This window comes from Vicugna pacos, chromosome 33 (assembly GCF_048564905.1).
Source record: "Vicugna pacos chromosome 33, VicPac4, whole genome shotgun sequence".
Classification (NCBI taxonomy): domain Eukaryota; kingdom Metazoa; phylum Chordata; class Mammalia; order Artiodactyla; family Camelidae; genus Vicugna; species Vicugna pacos.
In genome coordinates, this window is record NC_133019.1 from 22745374 (window position 1) to 22766379 (window position 21006).

Genomic DNA, 21006 nt, shown 5'->3' on the forward strand with positions numbered 1-21006 from the left:
TGACAAGGAGAATTAAATCCCGCACACCTGGGGTAGCAGAGGACACCCCGAGGCCAGGAGAGGGGGAGATGGTAGGAAAATGATCGACTCCCCGAGGCATCCCCCTTAGCTGCTGTGCCGCCTCCATATCTGCCGCTGAACTCTTCCCCTGACCTCAGCACGCCCGCTCCCAAAGCAGGGAGACTTCAAATGTCTGAGTCCGGTGAACTTGGGGGAGCGGATGCCACCCCCAGGCAAGGCAGGGTGGGACATGGGATAAAACGCTATGACTCGCCAGTGGCACTCCTGCCCCTGGTCAACGCTGCTGATCCCTGTCCACAGACCGCACCCCGACGCTAGTGTGTCTGTCTGTCTGACTGCCTGCCTGATTGCCTGCCTAGAGGAGGATGGGAGAGGCTAGCCTAAGTGTGTGCCCGTCTGCTTATCTAACGGAGGAGGAGGAGACTTGGATGTCTCTGTATCTTCCTGCCTGCCTATCTATCTATCTATCTATCTATCTATCAATCTATCTATCTATCTACCTACCTAACTACCTATCTATCTAAAGGAGGCATACCTATAGGCTAGTGTGCCTTTTTATGTGTCTGTGTATTGGAGGAGTAGGTGAGTGTGTCTATCTACATAACTTCGAATTTGAGGAAGAGGAGGAGGCTACCGTGTGTGTGTGTGTGTGTCTGTGTGTCTGTGTGTCTGTGTGTGCGTGCGGGTCTGTGTATCAATGAACCGGAAAGTAAAGGGGGGTATTCTACTGTATATTTGTATCAGTCGATGTGTGCATCTAATGGAGGGGGAGTAAGCTAGTATGTCTGTCTCTCTGTCACTGTAACAGATATCTATATATGTACGTTTATCTAATCGAGAAGAAGGAGGCTAGAGTGTCTATCTCTCTGTGTCTCAGGGGAGGAGAAGACTAGTGTGTATGTCTGTCTGTGTGTCTGTGAGTCTGTCTGTATTATTATCTAATGGAGAAGAAGAAGGATTCCAAAGTGTCTGGCTATCTGTCTGTCCCTCTACAGGAGAACAAAGAGGCTAGTGTGTCTATCAGTCAATCTCACTATCAATCTAATGGAGGATGAGGAAGAGTCTATTGCGTTTCTCGATCTATTATCTAATGGAGGAGGAGATTAGTGTGTCTCACTACCTAATAAAGTGAGGAGAAGTAGGACGCCAGTGTGTGTATGTGTGTGTCTGTGGGTGTCTGCCTATGTATGTATGTGTCTACCTATAGAATGCATGAGGAAGAGGAGGTTAGGCTATATGGCTGTTTCTAAATGGAGGAAGAGGCTAGTGTGTCTGTCTGTCTATTTCTTTGTCTCTCTGTGTGTCTAATGGAGGAAGAATCCCAGTATTCGTGCCACCTGGGGGGATGGCAATTGCCACCCTGAAGCAGCAGGGGGCGCCCCAACTGCAGGCTGAGGGGGACACTGGATAGAAACCCACAGGCTTGCCTGGGCAGCCCATGCCTCCTGCTTCTGCCCTCTCTGTTTCCGCCACCGCCCCGCCCCAGCCCCGCCCCCGCCCCGCCCACAGGCCACCCCTGCCCGCCTCCCGGGAGCCGGGAAACGCAAAGATGTGCACCTCGTGTACCTAGGGTAGCAGAGATCAACCCTAGAACCGGCCAAGGGGGAGATCTGAGCAATAACAGGGGCTCGGTGGGGCAGCCCCGACTACTCACTGCAGCCCCTGATCGCAGCGCGCCTGCCTCCAGGGCGGACGCTGACATGGAAACATGCATACGGTGAACCTGGGGCAGGAGAGGCCGCCCCCAGGCCAGGCCGCTGTGGAGATGGGAGCCAACTGATCGGCTGATCAGAGGCAGTCCGCTCCCCACGACGTCCCTGTCCTCTGAAGTCACCTCACCAGCATCCCAGGACCTGGCTGGCAAGGAGAACTAAATCCCGGAAACCTGGGTTAGCAGAGGCCGCCCCGAGGGCAGAAGAGGTGGAGTTCGGAGGAAAATGACCAAGCCGCCGAGGCATCCCCGTTTGCTGCTGTGCAGCCTCTGTCTCCGCCTCTGCTGCCGACCTCTTCCCCTGACCTCACCACGCCCGCTCCCAGGAGCAGGGCGACTTTAAAGGTTTGAGTCCGGTGAACTTGGGGGAGCGGATGCCTCCTCCAGGCAAGGCAGCTAGGGACATGGGAGAATATCCTCTAGCTCGACAGTGGCACCCTATTCCCCAGTCGCTTCCGTCAAACCCCTTCCCCAGAACACCCATGTCTAGATTGTGTGTCTGTCTGACTACCAGCCTGACTGCCTAGATATTTAAGAATGGGAGCGGCTAGTCTACGTGTGTGTCTGTCGGTTTACCTAACGGAGGAGCAGCCGGCGAGTAGGTCTCTCTATTTGCCTGCCTATCTATCTATCAATCAAACTATCTATCTATCTATCTATCTATCTATCTATCTATCTATCTATCTATCTATCTATCTATCTATCTATCTTTCTATCTATCTATCTATCTATCTACCTATCTATCAAGTGGAGGCATAGCAGGAGCCAAGTGTGACTTTTTTCTTGTGTGTCTGTTGGAGGAGGAGGTGAGTTTGTCTATCTACCTATCTACCTATTGGAAGAGAAGAAGGAGGCTAGTGTGTGTGTGTTTGTGCATGTCTGTCTGTCTATGTTTCTGTCTCCCTCTATAATGGATGAGGAGGAGGAGGTTAGGATAGAGGGCTGTGTCTAAATGGAGGAAGACGCTAGTGTGTCTGACTGTCTATTTACTTGTCTCTCTGTCTGTCTAAGGGAGGAAGCCTCTCAGTATTCGACTCACCTGGAGGGATGGCAATTGCCACCCTGAAGCAACAGAGGGTGCCCCCATTGCAGTCTGAGGGGGACAATGGATGGGAAGCCACAGGCTTGCCAGGGCAGCCCGTGCCTGCCGCTTCTGCTCTTTCTATAGCTGCGCGCGCCAAGCCCCAGCCCGACCCCCGCCGCGCCCCACCCCACACCCGCTTCACGGGAGCCGGAAAACACAGAGATGTGCACCTCGAGTACCTAGGGTAGCAGAAACCAACCCTAGGACCGGCCAAGGGGGAGATCTGAGCAAATACAGGGGCTCGGTGGGGCAGACCCGCCTCCTCACTGCAGCCCCTTATCACACCGGGCCCGCCTTCGGGGCGAAGGCTGACATGGAAACATGGATACTGTGAACCCGGGGCAGGAGAGCCCGTTTCCAGGCCAGGCCCTTGTGAAGATGGGAGCAACCTGATCGGCTCACCCGATGTAGTCTGCTCCCCTCAACGTCCCTGTACCCAGAGATCACCGCAGCAGCCTCCCAGGACCTGGCTGACAAGGAGAATTAAATCCCGCACACCTGGGGTAGCAGAGGACACCCCGAGGCCAGGAGAGGGGGAGATGGTAGGAAAATGATCGACTCCCCGAGGCATCCCCCTTAGCTGCTGTGCCGCCTCCATATCTGCCGCTGAACTCTTCCCCTGACCTCAGCACGCCCGCTCCCAAAGCAGGGAGACTTCAAATGTCTGAGTCCGGTGAACTTGGGGGAGCGGATGCCACCCCCAGGCAAGGCAGGGTGGGACATGGGATAAAACGCTATGACTCGCCAGTGGCACTCCTGCCCCTGGTCAACGCTGCTGATCCCTGTCCACAGACCGCACCCCGACGCTAGTGTGTCTGTCTGTCTGACTGCCTGCCTGATTGCCTGCCTAGAGGAGGATGGGAGAGGCTAGCCTAAGTGTGTGCCCGTCTGCTTATCTAACGGAGGAGGAGGAGACTTGGATGTCTCTGTATCTTCCTGCCTGCCTATCTATCTATCTATCTATCTATCTATCAATCTATCTATCTATCTACCTACCTAACTACCTATCTATCTAAAGGAGGCACACCTATAGGCTAGTGTGCCTTTTTATGTGTCTGTGTATTGGAGGAGTAGGTGAGTGTGTCTGTCTACATAACGTCGAATTTGAGGAAGAGGAGGAGGCTACCGTGTGTGTGTGTGTGTGTGTCTGTGTGTCTGTGTGTCTGTGTGTGCGTGCGGGTCTGTGTATCAATGAACCGGAAAGTAAAGGGGGGTATTCTACTGTATATTTGTATCAGTCGATGTGTGCATCTAATGGAGGGGGAGTAAGCTAGTATGTCTGTCTCTCTGTCACTGTAACAGATATCTATATATGTACGTTTATCTAATCGAGAAGAAGGAGGCTAGAGTGTCTATCTCTCTGTGTCTCAGGGGAGGAGAAGACTAGTGTGTATGTCTGTCTGTGTGTCTGTGAGTCTGTCTGTATTATTATCTAATGGAGAAGAAGAAGGATTCCAAAGTGTCTGGCTATCTGTCTGTCCCTCTACAGGAGAACAAAGAGGCTAGTGTGTCTATCAGTCAATCTCACTATCAATCTAATGGAGGATGAGGAAGAGTCTATTGCGTTTCTCGATCTATTATCTAATGGAGGAGGAGATTAGTGTGTCTCACTACCTAATAAAGTGAGGAGAAGTAGGACGCCAGTGTGTGTATGTGTGTGTCTGTGGGTGTCTGCCTATGTATGTATGTGTCTACCTATAGAATGCATGAGGAAGAGGAGGTTAGGCTATATGGCTGTTTCTAAATGGAGGAAGAGGCTAGTGTGTCTGTCTGTCTATTTCTTTGTCTCTCTGTGTGTCTAATGGAGGAAGAATCCCAGTATTCGTGCCACCTGGGGGGATGGCAATTGCCACCCTGAAGCAGCAGGGGGCGCCCCAACTGCAGGCTGAGGGGGACACTGGATAGAAACCCACAGGCTTGCCTGGGCAGCCCATGCCTCCTGCTTCTGCCCTCTCTGTTTCCGCCACCGCCCCGCCCCAGCCCCGCCCCCGCCCCGCCCACAGGCCACCCCTGCCCGCCTCCCGGGAGCCGGGAAACGCAAAGATGTGCACCTCGTGTACCTAGGGTAGCAGAGATCAACCCTAGAACCGGCCAAGGGGGAGATCTGAGCAATAACAGGGGCTCGGTGGGGCAGCCCCGACTACTCACTGCAGCCCCTGATCGCAGCGCGCCTGCCTCCAGGGCGGACGCTGACATGGAAACATGCATACGGTGAACCTGGGGCAGGAGAGGCCACCCCCAGGCCAGGCCGCTGTGGAGATGGGAGCCAACTGATCGGCTGATCAGAGGCAGTCCGCTCCCCACGACGTCCCTGTCCTCTGAAGTCACCTCACCAGCATCCCAGGACCTGGCTGGCAAGGAGAACTAAATCCCGGAAACCTGGGTTAGCAGAGGCCGCCCCGAGGGCAGAAGAGGTGCAGTTCGGAGGAAAATGACCAAGCCGCCGAGGCATCCCCGTTTGCTGCTGTGCAGCCTCTGTCTCCGCCTCTGCTGCCGACCTCTTCCCCTGACCTCACCACGCCCGCTCCCAGGAGCAGGGCGACTTTAAAGGTTTGAGTCCGGTGAACTTGGGGGAGCGGATGCCTCCTCCAGGCAAGGCAGCTAGGGACATGGGAGAATATCCTCTAGCTCGACAGTGGCACCCTATTCCCCAGTCGCTTCCGTCAAACCCCTTCCCCAGAACACCCATGTCTAGATTGTGTGTCTGTCTGACTACCAGCCTGACTGCCTAGATATTTAAGAATGGGAGCGGCTAGTCTACGTGTGTGTCTGTCGGTTTACCTAACGGAGGAGCAGCCGGCGAGTAGGTCTCTCTATTTGCCTGCCTATCTATCTATCAATCAAACTATCTATCTATCTATCTATCTATCTATCTATTTATCTATCTATCTATCTATCTATCTATCTATCTATCTATCTATCTATCTATCTATCTATCTATCTATCTCTCTATCTATCTATCTATCTACCTACCTATCTATCAAGTGGAGGCATAGCAGGAGCCAAGTGTGACTTTTTACTTGTGTGTCTGTTGGAGGAGGAGGTGAGTTTGTCTATCTACCTATCTACCTATTGGAAGAGAAGGAGGAGGCTAGTGTGTGTGTGTTTGTGCATGTCTGTCTGTCTACGTTTCTGTCTCCCTCTATAATGGATGAGGAGGAGGAGGTTAGGATAGAGGGCTGTGTCTAAATGGAGGAAGACGCTAGTGTGTCTGACTGTCTATTTACTTGTCTCTCTGTCTGTCTAAGGGAGGAAGCCTCTCAGTATTCGACTCACCTGGAGGGATGGCAATTGCCACCCTGAAGCAACAGAGGGTGCCCCCATTGCAGTCTGAGGGGGACAATGGATGGGAAGCCACAGGCTTGCCAGGGCAGCCCGTGCCTGCCGCTTCTGCTCTTTCTATAGCTGCGCGCGCCAAGCCCCAGCCCGACCCCCGCCGCGCCCCACCCCACACCCGCTTCACGGGAGCCGGAAAACACAGAGATGTGCACCTCGAGTACCTAGGGTAGCAGAAACCAACCCTAGGACCGGCCAAGGGGGAGATCTGAGCAAATACAGGGGCTCGGTGGGGCAGACCCGCCTCCTCACTGCAGCCCCTTATCACACCGGGCCCGCCTTCGGGGCGAAGGCTGACATGGAAACATGGATACTGTGAACCCGGGGCAGGAGAGCCCGTTTCCAGGCCAGGCCCTTGTGAAGATGGGAGCAACCTGATCGGCTCACCCGATGTAGTCTGCTCCCCTCAACGTCCCTGTACCCAGAGATCACCGCAGCAGCCTCCCAGGACCTGGCTGACAAGGAGAATTAAATCCCGCACACCTGGGGTAGCAGAGGACACCCCGAGGCCAGGAGAGGGGGAGATGGTAGGAAAATGATCGACTCCCCGAGGCATCCCCCTTAGCTGCTGTGCCGCCTCCATATCTGCCGCTGAACTCTTCCCCTGACCTCAGCACGCCCGCTCCCAAAGCAGGGAGACTTCAAATGTCTGAGTCCGGTGAACTTGGGGGAGCGGATGCCACCCCCAGGCAAGGCAGGGTGGGACATGGGATAAAACGCTATGACTCGCCAGTGGCACTCCTGCCCCTGGTCAACGCTGCTGATCCCTGTCCACAGACCGCACCCCGACGCTAGTGTGTCTGTCTGTCTGACTGCCTGCCTGATTGCCTGCCTAGAGGAGGATGGGAGAGGCTAGCCTAAGTGTGTGCCCGTCTGCTTATCTAACGGAGGAGGAGGAGACTTGGATGTCTCTGTATCTTCCTGCCTGCCTATCTATCTATCTATCTATCTATCTATCAATCTATCTATCTATCTACCTACCTAACTACCTATCTATCTAAAGGAGGCATACCTATAGGCTAGTGTGCCTTTTTATGTGTCTGTGTATTGGAGGAGTAGGTGAGTGTGTCTATCTACATAACTTCGAATTTGAGGAAGAGGAGGAGGCTACCGTGTGTGTGTGTGTGTGTCTGTGTGTCTGTGTGTCTGTGTGTGCGTGCGGGTCTGTGTATCAATGAACCGGAAAGTAAAGGGGGGTATTCTACTGTATATTTGTATCAGTCGATGTGTGCATCTAATGGAGGGGGAGTAAGCTAGTATGTCTGTCTCTCTGTCACTGTAACAGATATCTATATATGTACGTTTATCTAATCGAGAAGAAGGAGGCTAGAGTGTCTATCTCTCTGTGTCTCAGGGGAGGAGAAGACTAGTGTGTATGTCTGTCTGTGTGTCTGTGAGTCTGTCTGTATTATTATCTAATGGAGAAGAAGAAGGATTCCAAAGTGTCTGGCTATCTGTCTGTCCCTCTACAGGAGAACAAAGAGGCTAGTGTGTCTATCAGTCAATCTCACTATCAATCTAATGGAGGATGAGGAAGAGTCTATTGCGTTTCTCGATCTATTATCTAATGGAGGAGGAGATTAGTGTGTCTCACTACCTAATAAAGTGAGGAGAAGTAGGACGCCAGTGTGTGTATGTGTGTGTCTGTGGGTGTCTGCCTATGTATGTATGTGTCTACCTATAGAATGCATGAGGAAGAGGAGGTTAGGCTATATGGCTGTTTCTAAATGGAGGAAGAGGCTAGTGTGTCTGTCTGTCTATTTCTTTGTCTCTCTGTGTGTCTAATGGAGGAAGAATCCCAGTATTCGTGCCACCTGGGGGGATGGCAATTGCCACCCTGAAGCAGCAGGGGGCGCCCCAACTGCAGGCTGAGGGGGACACTGGATAGAAACCCACAGGCTTGCCTGGGCAGCCCATGCCTCCTGCTTCTGCCCTCTCTGTTTCCGCCACCGCCCCGCCCCAGCCCCGCCCCCGCCCCGCCCACAGGCCACCCCTGCCCGCCTCCCGGGAGCCGGGAAACGCAAAGATGTGCACCTCGTGTACCTAGGGTAGCAGAGATCAACCCTAGAACCGGCCAAGGGGGAGATCTGAGCAATAACAGGGGCTCGGTGGGGCAGCCCCGACTACTCACTGCAGCCCCTGATCGCAGCGCGCCTGCCTCCAGGGCGGACGCTGACATGGAAACATGCATACGGTGAACCTGGGGCAGGAGAGGCCGCCCCCAGGCCAGGCCGCTGTGGAGATGGGAGCCAACTGATCGGCTGATCAGAGGCAGTCCGCTCCCCACGACGTCCCTGTCCTCTGAAGTCACCTCACCAGCATCCCAGGACCTGGCTGGCAAGGAGAACTAAATCCCGGAAACCTGGGTTAGCAGAGGCCGCCCCGAGGGCAGAAGAGGTGGAGTTCGGAGGAAAATGACCAAGCCGCCGAGGCATCCCCGTTTGCTGCTGTGCAGCCTCTGTCTCCGCCTCTGCTGCCGACCTCTTCCCCTGACCTCACCACGCCCGCTCCCAGGAGCAGGGCGACTTTAAAGGTTTGAGTCCGGTGAACTTGGGGGAGCGGATGCCTCCTCCAGGCAAGGCAGCTAGGGACATGGGAGAATATCCTCTAGCTCAACAGTGGCACCCTATTCCCCAGTCGCTTCCGTCAAACCCCTTCCCCAGAACACCCATGTCTAGATTGTGTGTCTGTCTGACTACCAGCCTGACTGCCTAGATATTTAAGAATGGGAGCGGCTAGTCTACGTGTGTGTCTGTCGGTTTACCTAACGGAGGAGCAGCCGGCGAGTAGGTCTCTCTATTTGCCTGCCTATCTATCTATCAATCAAACTATCTATCTATCTATCTTTCTATCTATCTATCTATCTATCTACCTACCTATCTATCAAGTGGAGGCATAGCAGGAGCCAAGTGTGACTTTTTACTTGTGTGTCTGTTGGAGGAGGAGGTGAGTTTGTCTATCTACCTATCTACCTATTGGAAGAGAAGAAGGAGGCTAGTGTGTGTGTGTTTGTGCATGTCTGTCTGTCTATGTTTCTGTCTCCCTCTATAATGGATGAGGAGGAGGAGGTTAGGATAGAGGGCTGTGTCTAAATGGAGGAAGACGCTAGTGTGTCTGACTGTCTATTTACTTGTCTCTCTGTCTGTCTAAGGGAGGAAGCCTCTCAGTATTCGACTCACCTGGAGGGATGGCAATTGCCACCCTGAAGCAACAGAGGGTGCCCCCATTGCAGTCTGAGGGGGACAATGGATGGGAAGCCACAGGCTTGCCAGGGCAGCCCGTGCCTGCCGCTTCTGCTCTTTCTATAGCTGCGCGCGCCAAGCCCCAGCCCGACCCCCGCCGCGCCCCACCCCACACCCGCTTCACGGGAGCCGGAAAACACAGAGATGTGCACCTCGAGTACCTAGGGTAGCAGAAACCAACCCTAGGACCGGCCAAGGGGGAGATCTGAGCAAATACAGGGGCTCGGTGGGGCAGACCCGCCTCCTCACTGCAGCCCCTTATCACACCGGGCCCGCCTTCGGGGCGAAGGCTGACATGGAAACATGGATACTGTGAACCCGGGGCAGGAGAGCCCGTTTCCAGGCCAGGCCCTTGTGAAGATGGGAGCAACCTGATCGGCTCACCCGATGTAGTCTGCTCCCCTCAACGTCCCTGTACCCAGAGATCACCGCAGCAGCCTCCCAGGACCTGGCTGACAAGGAGAATTAAATCCCGCACACCTGGGGTAGCAGAGGACACCCCGAGGCCAGGAGAGGGGGAGATGGTAGGAAAATGATCGACTCCCCGAGGCATCCCCCTTAGCTGCTGTGCCGCCTCCATATCTGCCGCTGAACTCTTCCCCTGACCTCAGCACGCCCGCTCCCAAAGCAGGGAGACTTCAAATGTCTGAGTCCGGTGAACTTGGGGGAGCGGATGCCACCCCCAGGCAAGGCAGGGTGGGACATGGGATAAAACGCTATGACTCGCCAGTGGCACTCCTGCCCCTGGTCAACGCTGCTGATCCCTGTCCACAGACCGCACCCCGACGCTAGTGTGTCTGTCTGTCTGACTGCCTGCCTGATTGCCTGCCTAGAGGAGGATGGGAGAGGCTAGCCTAAGTGTGTGCCCGTCTGCTTATCTAACGGAGGAGGAGGAGACTTGGATGTCTCTGTATCTTCCTGCCTGCCTATCTATCTATCTATCTATCTATCTATCAATCTATCTATCTATCTACCTACCTAACTACCTATCTATCTAAAGGAGGCACACCTATAGGCTAGTGTGCCTTTTTATGTGTCTGTGTATTGGAGGAGTAGGTGAGTGTGTCTGTCTACATAACGTCGAATTTGAGGAAGAGGAGGAGGCTACCGTGTGTGTGTGTGTGTGTGTCTGTGTGTCTGTGTGTCTGTGTGTGCGTGCGGGTCTGTGTATCAATGAACCGGAAAGTAAAGGGGGGTATTCTACTGTATATTTGTATCAGTCGATGTGTGCATCTAATGGAGGGGGAGTAAGCTAGTATGTCTGTCTCTCTGTCACTGTAACAGATATCTATATATGTACGTTTATCTAATCGAGAAGAAGGAGGCTAGAGTGTCTATCTCTCTGTGTCTCAGGGGAGGAGAAGACTAGTGTGTATGTCTGTCTGTGTGTCTGTGAGTCTGTCTGTATTATTATCTAATGGAGAAGAAGAAGGATTCCAAAGTGTCTGGCTATCTGTCTGTCCCTCTACAGGAGAACAAAGAGGCTAGTGTGTCTATCAGTCAATCTCACTATCAATCTAATGGAGGATGAGGAAGAGTCTATTGCGTTTCTCGATCTATTATCTAATGGAGGAGGAGATTAGTGTGTCTCACTACCTAATAAAGTGAGGAGAAGTAGGACGCCAGTGTGTGTATGTGTGTGTCTGTGGGTGTCTGCCTATGTATGTATGTGTCTACCTATAGAATGCATGAGGAAGAGGAGGTTAGGCTATATGGCTGTTTCTAAATGGAGGAAGAGGCTAGTGTGTCTGTCTGTCTATTTCTTTGTCTCTCTGTGTGTCTAATGGAGGAAGAATCCCAGTATTCGTGCCACCTGGGGGGATGGCAATTGCCACCCTGAAGCAGCAGGGGGCGCCCCAACTGCAGGCTGAGGGGGACACTGGATAGAAACCCACAGGCTTGCCTGGGCAGCCCATGCCTCCTGCTTCTGCCCTCTCTGTTTCCGCCACCGCCCCGCCCCAGCCCCGCCCCCGCCCCGCCCACAGGCCACCCCTGCCCGCCTCCCGGGAGCCGGGAAACGCAAAGATGTGCACCTCGTGTACCTAGGGTAGCAGAGATCAACCCTAGAACCGGCCAAGGGGGAGATCTGAGCAATAACAGGGGCTCGGTGGGGCAGCCCCGACTACTCACTGCAGCCCCTGATCGCAGCGCGCCTGCCTCCAGGGCGGACGCTGACATGGAAACATGCATACGGTGAACCTGGGGCAGGAGAGGCCGCCCCCAGGCCAGGCCGCTGTGGAGATGGGAGCCAACTGATCGGCTGATCAGAGGCAGTCCGCTCCCCACGACGTCCCTGTCCTCTGAAGTCACCTCACCAGCATCCCAGGACCTGGCTGGCAAGGAGAACTAAATCCCGGAAACCTGGGTTAGCAGAGGCCGCCCCGAGGGCAGAAGAGGTGCAGTTCGGAGGAAAATGACCAAGCCGCCGAGGCATCCCCGTTTGCTGCTGTGCAGCCTCTGTCTCCGCCTCTGCTGCCGACCTCTTCCCCTGACCTCACCACGCCCGCTCCCAGGAGCAGGGCGACTTTAAAGGTTTGAGTCCGGTGAACTTGGGGGAGCGGATGCCTCCTCCAGGCAAGGCAGCTAGGGACATGGGAGAATATCCTCTAGCTCGACAGTGGCACCCTATTCCCCAGTCGCTTCCGTCAAACCCCTTCCCCAGAACACCCATGTCTAGATTGTGTGTCTGTCTGACTACCAGCCTGACTGCCTAGATATTTAAGAATGGGAGCGGCTAGTCTACGTGTGTGTCTGTCGGTTTACCTAACGGAGGAGCAGCCGGCGAGTAGGTCTCTCTATTTGCCTGCCTATCTATCTATCAATCAAACTATCTATCTATCTATCTATCTATCTATCTATTTATCTATCTATCTATCTATCTATCTATCTATCTATCTATCTATCTATCTCTCTATCTATCTATCTATCTACCTACCTATCTATCAAGTGGAGGCATAGCAGGAGCCAAGTGTGACTTTTTACTTGTGTGTCTGTTGGAGGAGGAGGTGAGTTTGTCTATCTACCTATCTACCTATTGGAAGAGAAGGAGGAGGCTAGTGTGTGTGTGTTTGTGCATGTCTGTCTGTCTACGTTTCTGTCTCCCTCTATAATGGATGAGGAGGAGGAGGTTAGGATAGAGGGCTGTGTCTAAATGGAGGAAGACGCTAGTGTGTCTGACTGTCTATTTACTTGTCTCTCTGTCTGTCTAAGGGAGGAAGCCTCTCAGTATTCGACTCACCTGGAGGGATGGCAATTGCCACCCTGAAGCAACAGAGGGTGCCCCCATTGCAGTCTGAGGGGGACAATGGATGGGAAGCCACAGGCTTGCCAGGGCAGCCCGTGCCTGCCGCTTCTGCTCTTTCTATAGCTGCGCGCGCCAAGCCCCAGCCCGACCCCCGCCGCGCCCCACCCCACACCCGCTTCACGGGAGCCGGAAAACACAGAGATGTGCACCTCGAGTACCTAGGGTAGCAGAAACCAACCCTAGGACCGGCCAAGGGGGAGATCTGAGCAAATACAGGGGCTCGGTGGGGCAGACCCGCCTCCTCACTGCAGCCCCTTATCACACCGGGCCCGCCTTCGGGGCGAAGGCTGACATGGAAACATGGATACTGTGAACCCGGGGCAGGAGAGCCCGTTTCCAGGCCAGGCCCTTGTGAAGATGGGAGCAACCTGATCGGCTCACCCGATGTAGTCTGCTCCCCTCAACGTCCCTGTACCCAGAGATCACCGCAGCAGCCTCCCAGGACCTGGCTGACAAGGAGAATTAAATCCCGCACACCTGGGGTAGCAGAGGACACCCCGAGGCCAGGAGAGGGGGAGATGGTAGGAAAATGATCGACTCCCCGAGGCATCCCCCTTAGCTGCTGTGCCGCCTCCATATCTGCCGCTGAACTCTTCCCCTGACCTCAGCACGCCCGCTCCCAAAGCAGGGAGACTTCAAATGTCTGAGTCCGGTGAACTTGGGGGAGCGGATGCCACCCCCAGGCAAGGCAGGGTGGGACATGGGATAAAACGCTATGACTCGCCAGTGGCACTCCTGCCCCTGGTCAACGCTGCTGATCCCTGTCCACAGACCGCACCCCGACGCTAGTGTGTCTGTCTGTCTGACTGCCTGCCTGATTGCCTGCCTAGAGGAGGATGGGAGAGGCTAGCCTAAGTGTGTGCCCGTCTGCTTATCTAACGGAGGAGGAGGAGACTTGGATGTCTCTGTATCTTCCTGCCTGCCTATCTATCTATCAATCTATCTATCTATCTACCTACCTAACTACCTATCTATCTAAAGGAGGCACACCTATAGGCTAGTGTGCCTTTTTATGTGTCTGTGTATTGGAGGAGTAGGTGAGTGTGTCTATCTACATAACTTCGAATTTGAGGAAGAGGAGGAGGCTACCGTGTGTGTGTGTGTGTGTCTGTGTGTCTGTGTGTCTGTGTGTGCGTGCGGGTCTGTGTATCAATGAACCGGAAAGTAAAGGGGGGTATTCTACTGTATATTTGTATCAGTCGATGTGTGCATCTAATGGAGGGGGAGTAAGCTAGTATGTCTGTCTCTCTGTCACTGTAACAGATATCTATATATGTACGTTTATCTAATCGAGAAGAAGGAGGCTAGAGTGTCTATCTCTCTGTGTCTCAGGGGAGGAGAAGACTAGTGTGTATGTCTGTCTGTGTGTCTGTGAGTCTGTCTGTATTATTATCTAATGGAGAAGAAGAAGGATTCCAAAGTGTCTGGCTATCTGTCTGTCCCTCTACAGGAGAACAAAGAGGCTAGTGTGTCTATCAGTCAATCTCACTATCAATCTAATGGAGGATGAGGAAGAGTCTATTGCGTTTCTCGATCTATTATCTAATGGAGGAGGAGATTAGTGTGTCTCACTACCTAATAAAGTGAGGAGAAGTAGGACGCCAGTGTGTGTATGTGTGTGTCTGTGGGTGTCTGCCTATGTATGTATGTGTCTACCTATAGAATGCATGAGGAAGAGGAGGTTAGGCTATATGGCTGTTTCTAAATGGAGGAAGAGGCTAGTGTGTCTGTCTGTCTATTTCTTTGTCTCTCTGTGTGTCTAATGGAGGAAGAATCCCAGTATTCGTGCCACCTGGGGGGATGGCAATTGCCACCCTGAAGCAGCAGGGGGCGCCCCAACTGCAGGCTGAGGGGGACACTGGATAGAAACCCACAGGCTTGCCTGGGCAGCCCATGCCTCCTGCTTCTGCCCTCTCTGTTTCCGCCACCGCCCCGCCCCAGCCCCGCCCCCGCCCCGCCCACAGGCCACCCCTGCCCGCCTCCCGGGAGCCGGGAAACGCAAAGATGTGCACCTCGTGTACCTAGGGTAGCAGAGATCAACCCTAGAACCGGCCAAGGGGGAGATCTGAGCAATAACAGGGGCTCGGTGGGGCAGCCCCGACTACTCACTGCAGCCCCTGATCGCAGCGCGCCTGCCTCCAGGGCGGACGCTGACATGGAAACATGCATACGGTGAACCTGGGGCAGGAGAGGCCGCCCCCAGGCCAGGCCGCTGTGGAGATGGGAGCCAACTGATCGGCTGATCAGAGGCAGTCCGCTCCCCACGACGTCCCTGTCCTCTGAAGTCACCTCACCAGCATCCCAGGACCTGGCTGGCAAGGAGAACTAAATCCCGGAAACCTGGGTTAGCAGAGGCCGCCCCGAGGGCAGAAGAGGTGCAGTTCGGAGGAAAATGACCAAGCCGCCGAGGCATCCCCGTTTGCTGCTGTGCAGCCTCTGTCTCCGCCTCTGCTGCCGACCTCTTCCCCTGACCTCACCACGCCCGCTCCCAGGAGCAGGGCGACTTTAAAGGTTTGAGTCCGGTGAACTTGGGGGAGCGGATGCCTCCTCCAGGCAAGGCAGCTAGGGACATGGGAGAATATCCTCTAGCTCAACAGTGGCACCCTATTCCCCAGTCGCTTCCGTCAAACCCCTTCCCCAGAACACCCATGTCTAGATTGTGTGTCTGTCTGACTACCAGCCTGACTGCCTAGATATTTAAGAATGGGAGCGGCTAGTCTACGTGTGTGTCTGTCGGTTTACCTAACGGAGGAGCAGCCGGCGAGTAGGTCTCTCTATTTGCCTGCCTATCTATCTATCAATCAAACTATCTATCTATCTATCTATCTATCTATCTATCTATCTATCTATCTATCTATCTATCTATCTATCTATCTTTCTATCTATCTATCTATCTATCTACCTACCTATCTATCAAGTGGAGGCATAGCAGGAGCCAAGTGTGACTTTTTACTTGTGTGTCTGTTGGAGGAGGAGGTGAGTTTGTCTATCTACCTATCTACCTATTGGAAGAGAAGAAGGAGGCTAGTGTGTGTGTGTTTGTGCATGTCTGTCTGTCTATGTTTCTGTCTCCCTCTATAATGGATGAGGAGGAGGAGGTTAGGATAGAGGGCTGTGTCTAAATGGAGGAAGACGCTAGTGTGTCTGACTGTCTATTTACTTGTCTCTCTGTCTGTCTAAGGGAGGAAGCCTCTCAGTATTCGACTCACCTGGAGGGATGGCAATTGCCACCCTGAAGCAACAGAGGGTGCCCCCATTGCAGTCTGAGGGGGACAATGGATGGGAAGCCACAGGCTTGCCAGGGCAGCCCGTGCCTGCCGCTTCTGCTCTTTCTATAGCTGCGCGCGCCAAGCCCCAGCCCGACCCCCGCCGCGCCCCACCCCACACCCGCTTCACGGGAGCCGGAAAACACAGAGATGTGCACCTCGAGTACCTAGGGTAGCAGAAACCAACCCTAGGACCGGCCAAGGGGGAGATCTGAGCAAATACAGGGGCTCGGTGGGGCAGACCCGCCTCCTCACTGCAGCCCCTTATCACACCGGGCCCGCCTTCGGGGCGAAGGCTGACATGGAAACATGGATACTGTGAACCCGGGGCAGGAGAGCCCGTTTCCAGGCCAGGCCCTTGTGAAGATGGGAGCAACCTGATCGGCTCACCCGATGTAGTCTGCTCCCCTCAACGTCCCTGTACCCAGAGATCACCGCAGCAGCCTCCCAGGACCTGGCTGACAAGGAGAATTAAATCCCGCACACCTGGGGTAGCAGAGGACACCCCGAGGCCAGGAGAGGGGGAGATGGTAGGAAAATGATCGACTCCCCGAGGCATCCCCCTTAGCTGCTGTGCCGCCTCCATATCTGCCGCTGAACTCTTCCCCTGACCTCAGCACGCCCGCTCCCAAAGCAGGGAGACTTCAAATGTCTGAGTCCGGTGAACTTGGGGGAGCGGATGCCACCCCCAGGCAAGGCAGGGTGGGACATGGGATAAAACGCTATGACTCGCCAGTGGCACTCCTGCCCCTGGTCAACGCTGCTGATCCCTGTCCACAGACCGCACCCCGACGCTAGTGTGTCTGTCTGTCTGACTGCCTGCCTGATTGCCTGCCTAGAGGAGGATGGGAGAGGCTAGCCTAAGTGTGTGCCCGTCTGCTTATCTAACGGAGGAGGAGGAGACTTGGATGTCTCTGTATCTTCCTGCCTGCCTATCTATCTATCAATCTATCTATCTATCTACCTACCTAACTACCTATCTATCTAAAGGAGGCACACCTATAGGCTAGTGTGCCTTTTTATGTGTCTGTGTATTGGAGGAGTAGGTGAGTGTGTCTATCTACATAACTTCGAATTTGAGGAAGAGGAGGAGGCTACCGTGTGTGTGTGTGTGTGTCTGTGTGTCTGTGTGTCTGTGTGTGCGTGCGGGTCTGTGTATCAATGAACCGGAAAGTAAAGGGGGGTATTCTACTGTATATTTGTATCAGTCGATGTGTGCATCTAATGGAGGGGGAGTAAGCTAGTATGTCTGTCTCTCTGTCACTGTAACAGATATCTATATATGTACGTTTATCTAATCGAGAAGAAGGAGGCTAGAGTGTCTATCTCTCTGTGTCTCAGGGGAGGAGAAGACTAGTGTGTATGTCTGTCTGTGTGTCTGTGAGTCTGTCTGTATTATTATCTAATGGAGAAGAAGAAGGATTCCAAAGTGTCTGGCTATCTGTCTGTCCCTCTACAGGAGAACAAAGAGGCTAGTGTGTCTATCAGTCAATCTCACTATCAATCTAATGGAGGATGAGGAAGAGTCTATTGCGTTTCTCGATCTATTATCTAATGGAGGAGGAGATTAGTGTGTCTCACTACCTAATAAAGTGAGGAGAAGTAGGACGCCAGTGTGTGTATGTGTGTGTCTGTGGGTGTCTGCCTATGTATGTATGTGTCTACCTATAGAATGCATGAGGAAGAGGAGGTTAGGCTATATGGCTGTTTCTAAATGGAGGAAGAGGCTAGTGTGTCTGTCTGTCTATTTCTTTGTCTCTCTGTGTGTCTAATGGAGGAAGAATCCCAGTATTCGTGCCACCTGGGGGGATGGCAATTGCCACCCTGAAGCAGCAGGGGGCGCCCCAACTGCAGGCTGAGGGGGACACTGGATAGAAACCCACAGGCTTGCCTGGGCAGCCCATGCCTCCTGCTTCTGCCCTCTCTGTTTCCGCCACCGCCCCGCCCCAGCCCCGCCCCCGCCCCGCCCACAGGCCACCCCTGCCCGCCTCCCGGGAGCCGGGAAACGCAAAGATGTGCACCTCGTGTACCTAGGGTAGCAGAGATCAACCCTAGAACCGGCCAAGGGGGAGATCTGAGCAATAACAGGGGCTCGGTGGGGCAGCCCCGACTACTCACTGCAGCCCCTGATCGCAGCGCGCCTGCCTCCAGGGCGGACGCTGACATGGAAACATGCATACGGTGAACCTGGGGCAGGAGAGGCCGCCCCCAGGCCAGGCCGCTGTGGAGATGGGAGCCAACTGATCGGCTGATCAGAGGCAGTCCGCTCCCCACGACGTCCCTGTCCTCTGAAGTCACCTCACCAGCATCCCAGGACCTGGCTGGCAAGGAGAACTAAATCCCGGAAACCTGGGTTAGCAGAGGCCGCCCCGAGGGCAGAAGAGGTGGAGTTCGGAGGAAAATGACCAAGCCGCCGAGGCATCCCCGTTTGCTGCTGTGCAGCCTCTGTCTCCGCCTCTGCTGCCGACCTCTTCCCCTGACCTCACCACGCCCGCTCCCAGGAGCAGGGCGACTTTAAAGGTTTGAGTCCGGTGAACTTGGGGGAGCGGATGCCTCCTCCAGGCAAGGCAGCTAGGGACATGGGAGAATATCCTCTAGCTCGACAGTGGCACCCTATTCCCCAGTCGCTTCCGTCAAACCCCTTCCCCAGAACACCCATGTCTAGATTGTGTGTCTGTCTGACTACCAGCCTGACTGCCTAGATATTTAAGAATGGGAGCGGCTAGTCTACGTGTGTGTCTGCCGTTTTACCTAACGGAGGAGCAGCCGGCGAGTAGGTCTCTCTATTTGCCTGCCTATCTATCTATCAATCAAACTATCTATCTATCTATCTATATATCTATCTATCTATCTATCTATCTATCTATCTATCTATCTATCTATCTATCTATCTATCTATCTATCTCTCTATCTATCTATCTATCTACCTACCTATCTATCAAGTGGAGGCATAGCAGGAGCCAAGTGTGACTTTTTACTTGTGTGTCTGTTGGAGGAGGAGGTGAGTTTGTCTATCTACCTATCTACCTATTGGAAGAGAAGGAGGAGGCTAGTGTGTGTGTGTTTGTGCATGTCTGTCTGTCTATGTTTCTGTCTCCCTCTATAATGGATGAGGAGGAGGAGGTTAGGATAGAGGGCTGTGTCTAAATGGAGGAAGACGCTAGTGTGTCTGACTGTCTATTTACTTGTCTCTCTGTCTGTCTAAGGGAGGAAGCCTCTCAGTATTCGACTCACCTGGAGGGATGGCAATTGCCACCCTGAAGCAACAGAGGGTGCCCCCATTGCAGTCTGAGGGGGACAATGGATGGGAAGCCACAGGCTTGCCAGGGCAGCCCGTGCCTGCCGCTTCTGCTCTTTCTATAGCTGCGCGCGCCAAGCCCCAGCCCGACCCCCGCCGCGCCCCACCCCACACCCGCTTCACGGGAGCCGGAAAACACAGAGATGTGCACCTCGAGTACCTAGGGTAGCAGAAACCAACCCTAGGACCGGCCAAGGGGGAGATCTGAGCAAATACAGGGGCTCGGTGGGGCAGACCCGCCTCCTCACTGCAGCCCCTTATCACACCGGGCCCGCCTTCGGGGCGAAGGCTGACATGGAAACATGGATACTGTGAACCCGGGGCAGGAGAGCCCGTTTCCAGGCCAGGCCCTTGTGATGATGGGAGCAACCTGATCGGCTCACCCGATGTAGTCTGCTCCCCTCAACGTCCCTGTACCCAGAGATCACCGCAGCAGCCTCCCAGGACCTGGCTGACAAGGAGAATTAAATCCCGCACACCTGGGGTAGCAGAGGACACTCCGAGGCCAGGAGAGGGGGAGATGGTAGGAAAATGATCGACTCCCCGAGGCATCCCCCTTAGCTGCTGTGCCGCCTCCATATCTGCCGCTGAACTCTTCCCCTGACCTCAGCACGCCCGCTCCCAAAGCAGGGAGACTTCAAATGTCTGAGTCCGGTGAACTTGGGGGAGCGGATGCCACCCCCAGGCAAGGCAGGGTGGGACATGGGATAAAACGCTATGACTCGCCAGTGGCACTCCTGCCCCTGGTCAACGCTGCTGATCCCTGTCCACAGACCGCACCCCGACGCTAGTGTGTCTGTCTGTCTGACTGCCTGCCTGATTGCCTGCCTAGAGGAGGATGGGAGAGGCTAGCCTAAGTGTGTGCCCGTCTGCTTATCTAACGGAGGAGGAGGAGACTTGGATGTCTCTGTATCTTCCTGCCTGCCTATCTATCTATCTATCTATCTATCTATCTATCTATCTATCTACCTAACTACCTATCTATCTAAAGGAGGCACACCTATAGGCTAGTGTGCCTTTTTATGTGTCTGTGTATTGGAGGAGTAGGTGAGTGTGTCTATCTACATAACTTCGAATTTGAGGAAGAGGAGGAGGCTACCGTGTGTGTGTGTGTGTGTGTCTGTGTGTCTGTGTGTCTGTGTGTGCGTGCGGGTCTGTGTATCAATGAACCGGAAAGTAAAGGGGGGTATTCTACTGTATATTTGTATCAGTCGATGTGTGCATCTAATGGAGGGGGAGTAAGCTAGTATGTCTGTCTCTCTGTCACTGTAACAGATATCTATATATGTACGTTTATCTAATCGAGAAGAAGGAGGCTAGAGTGTCTATCTCTCTGTGTCTCAGGGGAGGAGAAGACTAGTGTGTATGTCTGTCTGTGTGTCTGTGAGTCTGTCTGTATTATTATCTAATGGAGAAGAAGAAGGATTCCAAAGTGTCTGGCTATCTGTCTGTCCCTCTACAGGAGAACAAAGAGGCTAGTGTGTCTATCAGTCAATCTCACTATCAATCTAATGGAGGATGAGGAAGAGTCTATTGCGTTTCTCGATCTATTATCTAATGGAGGAGGAGATTAGTGTGTCTCACTACCTAATAAAGTGAGGAGAAGTAGGACGCCAGTGTGTGTATGTGTGTGTCTGTGGGTGTCTGCCTATGTATGTATGTGTCTACCTATAGAATGCATGAGGAAGAGGAGGTTAGGCTATATGGCTGTTTCTAAATGGAGGAAGAGGCTAGTGTGTCTGTC